We start from the raw sequence: 7970 nt of genomic DNA, 5'->3' as shown, positions 1-7970 counted from the left end.
TCCACAAATAAAATAAAGTGTTTCAGAAACAAATTACCAACCCAACCAAGCTAGCATTTTTATTTACTCGATGTGTGGTCTCCTGGCCTTATTGTTCATCTGACTTTAACTGTTTTTATTGAACATTTTCAATAATTGAGATTTCATATCCTTCCAATTCATTCTATTTCACTTTTTGTATTGTTTCCATATTCCTCATACATCCTTTGTGTTAGGGTTAGGTATATTGGATTGCCTTTCGATCACTCCTCCGTTGATCCAGAGGAGTTCAGGACGACCAGCAAGCTGTTGATGTGCATTTAGCTGAGGGAAGTTAGTTAGCGCTGCATAGTTCGGACAGTGCCATTATGAAAACCACACATAGTCTGTAAATAATAACTCAATTAGCTGAAGACATATCCATCTTGATCATTCTTGCTGACACCTACCAGCGCCCAAGTTTTCAAATTAACAACAGTGTATGGATTAGATTTAACCCATGTTCTGCCCCACTCAGCAATGGTGTTAAAGTTAGGTTCTTTTTTTACCAAGAAGCTTTCTGGGTGTTTGCTAAGTGAATGGGCCTCAGTCAGGAGTGTGGACACAGTGTGGACGGACAGTGGCTGGTCCGTCAGGTCAGCTTTAAGCTTATCAGATACTCGTGTACTTTGCACTTTAAAGGACTCTGTTCTATATTCCAATGAAAACACCCAAACCAACCGTTCATGTATTTTATTCCAGAGCCTGATACAACGCGTTAGTAAGTCACACTGTTCCATCAACCCACACTTACACTTTCATACTGCCATCATAACTGATCAGAGAATCAAACGTGGAATATATTCATGTATCCTCTGGGCACTCCAAGCCCAGAGGATTCTGGGAACATAGGAATGCAGAAACATATTGCTGCTTTTTTGTCTTTTCATGGGATTTGTTGACAGTAAGAATGTTGTCCACCTCATCCTTGAAAGGGGATTCTGTGTCCTTTAAACACCTGTTCTGTAGTTATTGTCAGAATCTGTGTCTGTCTAAGTTTAACTCTATTGTTTGATGTTCATGTCGTACTATAGTGTGTCATTCATGTTTTCACCATGCCTCTGTCCCATCAGAGAGTGTTGTTGGAATGTCATGTAGTGATTATACCAGCCCCTTTTCATGCTGTGTCACGTCATGTTCTGTCCGTCACATGTACCTGCATGTAGGCACTGATAATTCTCAATAGTGTTGTGGATCAAATGTATTAAACTCAATTTTGCTGTTAATTCTAAATAGACCAAAGCATTTCTTCAGCTCAGGACCCCAGAGATTTGATTCGTACGACAGGTGCAGTTTACATGTAGATAACATGTAGAGACCGCAGAAGTGACATTTACTCAGCTGACCCGAGGAGCAGCACAGACAGGGAAGAAAAAGGGATCAGTCTCCTGTGCTCTCTCCGAGTCATACGTTTTCTTCAAGTGGTGGGAGCACCACTGCAGGCGGGGCCGTCGATCTGCTGCTTCTGCCAGAACTCTCGAGGCTGGTGCTAAGTCTCAGCTTGCCTCCACTGGCTTCACTAGTCACACCACCAGCCCATAAAGAATGTTATGCTGCGTGTAGCCTTTTACCTGACGCATCGTTTGGAATGTGTTGATGGTGAATCTAAGTGCTCAGATCCTCCACATATATTCACTAACAATAGTGTTTGTGATAACAAGAACAGGGTCCGTACTTTAACTCTCTGTCAATCAGACTAAATGTTTCATGAACAACTGTGTATCTCATATAACATTAGGCTACAGCTTTGACAAAAAAGGTAACAGCTGTCCTTTCGTGGATGGGTAAATAAGAATTTGATCTTTTATTCTGTGCAGAGTTCTATCACTGGGCCAAAATAACATTTAAGGGTTGTTTCACCCAAAAACACACCAACATATTCTAACTTGCCCCTCATGGGACCCCTTCATTCAGGTAGTTGTAGTTTTGCCCAGGTTCTATTGCTGAGATTTACCAACTGCAATAAAAAAAAAGTGACATGGTTTTCTATGAACAACCTCCATGTTATTCTGGATTATGTGCTGTTAAGATGTAGGGAAAGAGGTTTCAATGAAAATGTGTTTACTGTCAAATAGTTTTTAGATTGAATCAACTTGTTAGAAGTAACTTTAGTGCCTCCCATTAATATTATGTAATGATACCTGTGGACAATTCAAAGTAACAGTGATACTGTTTCTTCAAGTTGATATAGCTGTTTTATTCATTTTGTTTAGAAACATTATAACACGACACACAACTGAGACAACGAGGTAAAGCTATTAAACTGGAGGAAGATGATGGCTGGAGACACGGCAGGAGGACATTTAAATCCAATGCTAGAGACGATCTTTGAAGAGAGTCAGAAGTTATCATCTCTCCCACGACCATGTGCTGATTACACAATGACAAAATCAACTTCCTCCAACATTGTTAACCTGAACTCTTTTCCTGGCGAGGATGTAAACAGTAAATGTTTACAACCTAAGCTTGTATTAAATTAAAGAAACTTCTTACTTACTTGAATGTTGGAACCTTTATTTCCTTAAAATAGTTTCCCACTTTTTCCCCTCCTTTAAACTTAAAGGTCATAAAAATCCTCTTATTCTACACAGTTCCATATCATACTATATATGCTGCTGATAGGATAATGTTTTCATACTGTATATTTTATGTGTGTATGATTTTATACGCACTTGAGCTAAATGAATCCTGACATGATGTTTTGCTGCACAGCACCAAAGTTTAAAAGACACATTTGCGGGAAATAAGTACATTTCAGAACAATGATGCTCATTCATAATGTTGCATTTGATTAGAAAAAGTAGGTCTGTCTTAAAATATATAGTGTTCTTAAGAAAAGAGTCAGCAGAATATATATATATATATATATCATTGTATATGTGTGTGTGTGATAACATGTTTCTTAAGTGGACAGGGCTGGAGGACTCAGAAGGCGGCTGCCTCCTTGTAAATAAACCATCAACCTTGGGTGACATCAAGTGGTGAAACAGAGCTGCAACACTTCCAACAACTACTGTATGAATGAATGTGTTAGAGACAAGAGTTTTTTTTATTATAATAGAGGATATAAAATAAATATACATGTATTTTATTCTCATTTAACAGTCATTTGTACAGTGAAAGTTTGCAAAAAAGCAACTAAATAAATGTTTTCTTTATTTGAATATTCCTGCGTCAAACTATTGCTGCCTTATCAATAAATGCTATGAAAAGACAATACATTTAGGCCATGTCTATATTTCAAACTTGTATACATACACACCCGCCTGTATGTATGTATACACACACACACACACACACACACACACACACACACACAGAGAGAGAGAGAGAGAGAATGTAGAAGTAAAGACAGACACCCCAACCTGCAAATCATTCAGCTGATGCAGCTGACACAGAGCTTTGGGGAAATAAGTGCATTGGAACATATTTGATTGAACAGTTGTTTAAGTTTTTCTTTTTGAGAACACTGTACTAAAATGTCTTACACAACTGCTCTCTTACAAAAGATGATCTGATGGGAAAGTCAATGGGACCACAGTTTGTAACATTTTGTAGCCAAACAACTTTTATCTGAGTGACATGAGGGGCTTTGAAGGCATCGCAGAAACTGAGCTTTGCAGGTGGAGTGTCAGTCTGTCTGTACAAACTGTAAGGAGGGAGACAATAATTGCTTTTGTTCTCTATTGGAAAAAGACAGGCACATGCATTACTATTAAAAGGAAGGAAATGTGAGAGGGAAGAGAAAATGGGCGAGTGGTGCACTAGATTTCCTACAGGAGTGTACTAATGTATGTCTGTCCATATCTACACATACAGGAGCATCATCTGCCTTATAACTCTCAAAGCACTGCCAGAATATTAGTGTCTAAAGCAAGACATTAAAAAACATTAAATATATATTTTTTATTTTACCACTAAATATTTGAGCAACGACAGTGCATTAAAAGACAATTCTTGTATCAATATCTCAATGAAAAAATTCTTAAAATGTGTTTTTATGTACAGCATCTCAAAAACATACGAATAACTGCGCTTAAGTCATGTGTGAGGACGATATCTATCAGAGAGAACAAGAGATAATCCTCCGTCAGGATTGTTTGCAGTCTTCAGAGGTGAGACACGATGATGTGAAGCAAAACACAGATATATATCTGCAAGCATCCACATTGTGTAAATAACAATATGCTACATAGTAAAAACCCAAAGAGCGAACAAAGGAGATGTGAAATTACAAAAATATATACACACACGCTTACAAAAACAAAAATCCTTAAAAAGGTAAATGGGTGAAAAAGGCACCATCCACACAAATAAAAACGTGGATAATTATCATTCCTGTAGAAACGGTGATTCTGTGGAATATGTGCATGAAACAGAGCACAAGAAGCTGATCCAAAACAACGTGACCTTCATCCTACTGTACATCGAGGAAGCATCAACACATTCAGTAAGGAGACATGCTTTCATGTGACCATAGAGACATGCAATAAAAAGAAATAAGGTCTGGTGATGTCCGGTTTGTCTGACAGAGGTCCCTTTCTATAGCTACTAGAGTTAAGGCAGAGGACATTAAAAAAAATGGGTATTTTACAAAGATGTATGGAAATAATAAATATGATTGTATATTTTTCATATAAATATATATATATATATATATATATATATATATATATATATATATATATATATATATATTTTACAATGGTTCATTTAGAGAATATTTGAAAATGCTGTGAAAAAAAGGACATAAGTGAGTGTTGTCTTGAACTACTAAATGCAGTATTACACAAGAAATGAATACACCCATCAAAATATAACAAAACCTGTCAACTGCCAAAACCTAAGCACAGGTGAAAGCTTTACACTGGGATTTACTTAGATTTTTGCATAGGAGTTGTTTGGCAGTAATTTGTCCGACAGAGCCGTGTGCTCAATAATACTTGTGACCCCTCGTTTGAGTGGATAGAGAACATTTACAACTAAGTGTCTGAATGTATCCTCACTGAGTGACTTCAAACAAACACACTAAAGGGAGGAGAAAACCTTCGGATAGCTGCTGGTTTGAATCCCCATCAAATGTGAGTCAACGGGGCGTGTTCACCTGGGTGTGTCTGCCAGACTGTCGCAACACAGGAGTGGAAACAATGAAACAATAAGTTTACACGTACATTTCATTACCTGGAGTTTGTCCTTAAAGCTGCACTAATAGATATTTTTACACTGACAATGGATGACATTACTTTGTGTAATGTGAAAGGTGCCATGACAGTGAAGGACCCACAGAAAATGATCAACTGACGCTGCACTCTGTTGGGCATGTTAGCCCCTTTTAGCCCATTGTTTTGGTTTTGAAGCCTGCCACTCTCGTCACCTTCATTTACAGCCATAGGCAAAAAAGTGGCAGCTAAAGAAGCAGGGGAGACCAAACCAGAGCTAAAAGAAGGGTTGTGTTCAGGTGGCCAGAGAAGGAACTGTTTGCAAATACGTATCAACTTTATAGAGAGCCAGAGTGAAGCTGCCTACATAGTAGACATTTAAACAAGTTATGATGCAAGTATCCATACTGGTGCATTTTCATGCGAGGTTCCTCCTCTAATAACAAGTGCTCTTTTATCTTATAATAATGATAGTGAACCCAGGATCACAACTACATATTTTAGAAATAACACAAGCTGCAGGATCAGAGTCGAACCTGGAGCCGGACTTTGGCTCTCTATAAGGAGGCTTGGTCCTCGTTACACTGCCCTCGTTACACTTGTGAAAAACAGGAAATGAATGCAACTTAAAAACCCAAAGTATCTGTTCTGCAAAAGTTTTTAGTCCACCAAGCACTTAAGTGAGTTCTTCAAATGTGTTGTTCAGAACAAAGTAAAAGGGTTGGACCTAAATCCTTGAAGTTCATCAGTACTGATCTCAGATTGTTTTTTGCCAAAAGTGAAAAAACTAGATGTCTGTCATTTTACAGAACTGACAGAGTTTGGCAGAAACCTGCAGGTTGATAACTTGGCCTCTTTTATAGACATTTGACTCTGTGACACTGGTCCAGGAAGATGTCACAACTTTGATATTGAATCGCCGGCCGTTCTCAGAAGGTGCCACTGAGTCTGACAAGCTTGGACGAACATAAGACCTCTTTGGGAAGCAGGAGACGTGCACTCTGACCTGTGACATGGACAGTAATTGATCCACCTGAACGACACAGTGTAGAGGAGCGGAGGAGTCACACTCATCAATGCATGGAACAAAAAGCCATGTTGAGATATTTTAAGATGATGACATCCAATAAAAATAACCACTGTCTGACTGAGAGCGAGGCAGGCGGCTTTTTTACATCTGTAAAAAATAATGGAATTCTGGTCACAACAATAACATCAGTTTGATACTAAAACTGCGTTTTCTGATGAAGACTGCTTTACTCTGGTTGTATATTTACAGTTTAACCAACGACAGAGGGCCAGTTCTCTCTTCAGCCACAGAGTGTCAGTGTTTCCCACTGCAAGCGACACGTCTGACAAACACAGCCACCCCCTCCCTCCAACTCCTGCAGTCTCCACGTCTGTCCTGCCGGAGCACATTGCAGGAGCAGAAACAGTTGAGTCACTGGGTGCGTTCTTTAATACAACCTGCCCTGTGGCCGGTCATGTGACTGGGCAGGGCCAGTGAGGATGGCGCACACTGTGGGGAATCAATAGTGTGAAGCAAATATGATGCGGGGGAATGACACATATGTAAAAATAAAAGTAAATATGTGTTAATAACCAAATGTACTTTTAGTATCCTAAGTTAAAATTGTACAGTGGCCCATTTCATAGTGTAATATATAGAATATACTGAATGAGTATTTCTAGTGGTGTATGATAATCTCTGTAGCATTTTACTATAGTTGTGGTGCAGCTCATTTGAAGTACTTCCCATAGTTCAGTCTCTAACAGTTCCTCAATCTTCAAAATACAATTCTGACTATAGCTGCATCCTAAAACCCTTATTTTCATATTTCTCTACTGTAAATGCCGTCATACTATTTGAACCTGTGTCTGAACTTCTGAAAGATAAAACTTGATTTAAAAAGAAAAAAACTTGAATGTTTTAGTTCTAGCTTCTGAAGCTCTGAATTAAATAAAGTGGAGCAAAGAATATTTGAAATGTATTGGAGTAGACGTAAAAAGTAGCATGAAAAGGAACTACAAGTAGTATAAGGATGGGATATTTTGCCAAATATGCCACTGTACACGTTATATTCCTGCCTATTTATTGGCAAAGTAATGTCTTCCAGTTTTGACACTTTTTCTGTACAGATTAAACAAACACAATATCAAGTGTATATCAGCTCTAGAAGCACTCGCAGGTGGTTCTTGTCTCCTTCAGACAGAGCCAGGCTAGCTGTTTCCCATTTTATCAGTCTTTATGATAAGCTAGCTGGCTGCTGGTGGTTTTGTGATTATGATAAAAAAGGACAAACTAGATAAGAATTCTTGCTGTAGGGGCAGCGCACATTGATGACCTCTGGCTTGTATTAAAAAACGCACCCACTGTCTTTAAATGTGCCCAGTCTCTGTGAAACGTCTGCTCCGTGCTCGGCCAGAGGGTCAGAGTGGAAAAGGAGACTAAACTCCCCCCACATTTGTTCCAGCGTTTTGCGGATTGGTTCAGCAGTCAGTGCAGTTCTAGTAGGTAACATGATAAACAACATAAAAAAAACATACTGCCGTGTGCGCACACAGACACACACACACACACACGGGGCAACAATGATAATGACAATAGAACCTTTAAAAAAAACAATCTGACATCAGGCAGTAACAGTCTCAAGAAGCATATAGGGGGCTGTACTGTTAGCTGCCCTGTACGTTTATGTGCACATTCGTGTTCACAAACCTTGGGAGTCTTTAGGGTCCATGATAAGATGGGTGTCACAACAAAGTGTCCATCAACAGCTCTGCTGACCATAG

The sequence above is a fragment of the Hippoglossus hippoglossus genome, chromosome 24 (genome assembly GCF_009819705.1).
Source record: "Hippoglossus hippoglossus isolate fHipHip1 chromosome 24, fHipHip1.pri, whole genome shotgun sequence".
In the NCBI taxonomy this organism is placed as follows: Eukaryota; Metazoa; Chordata; class Actinopteri; order Pleuronectiformes; family Pleuronectidae; genus Hippoglossus; species Hippoglossus hippoglossus.
The sequence above is the reverse complement of the archived record's forward strand: the minus strand, read 5'-3'. Positions refer to the sequence as shown.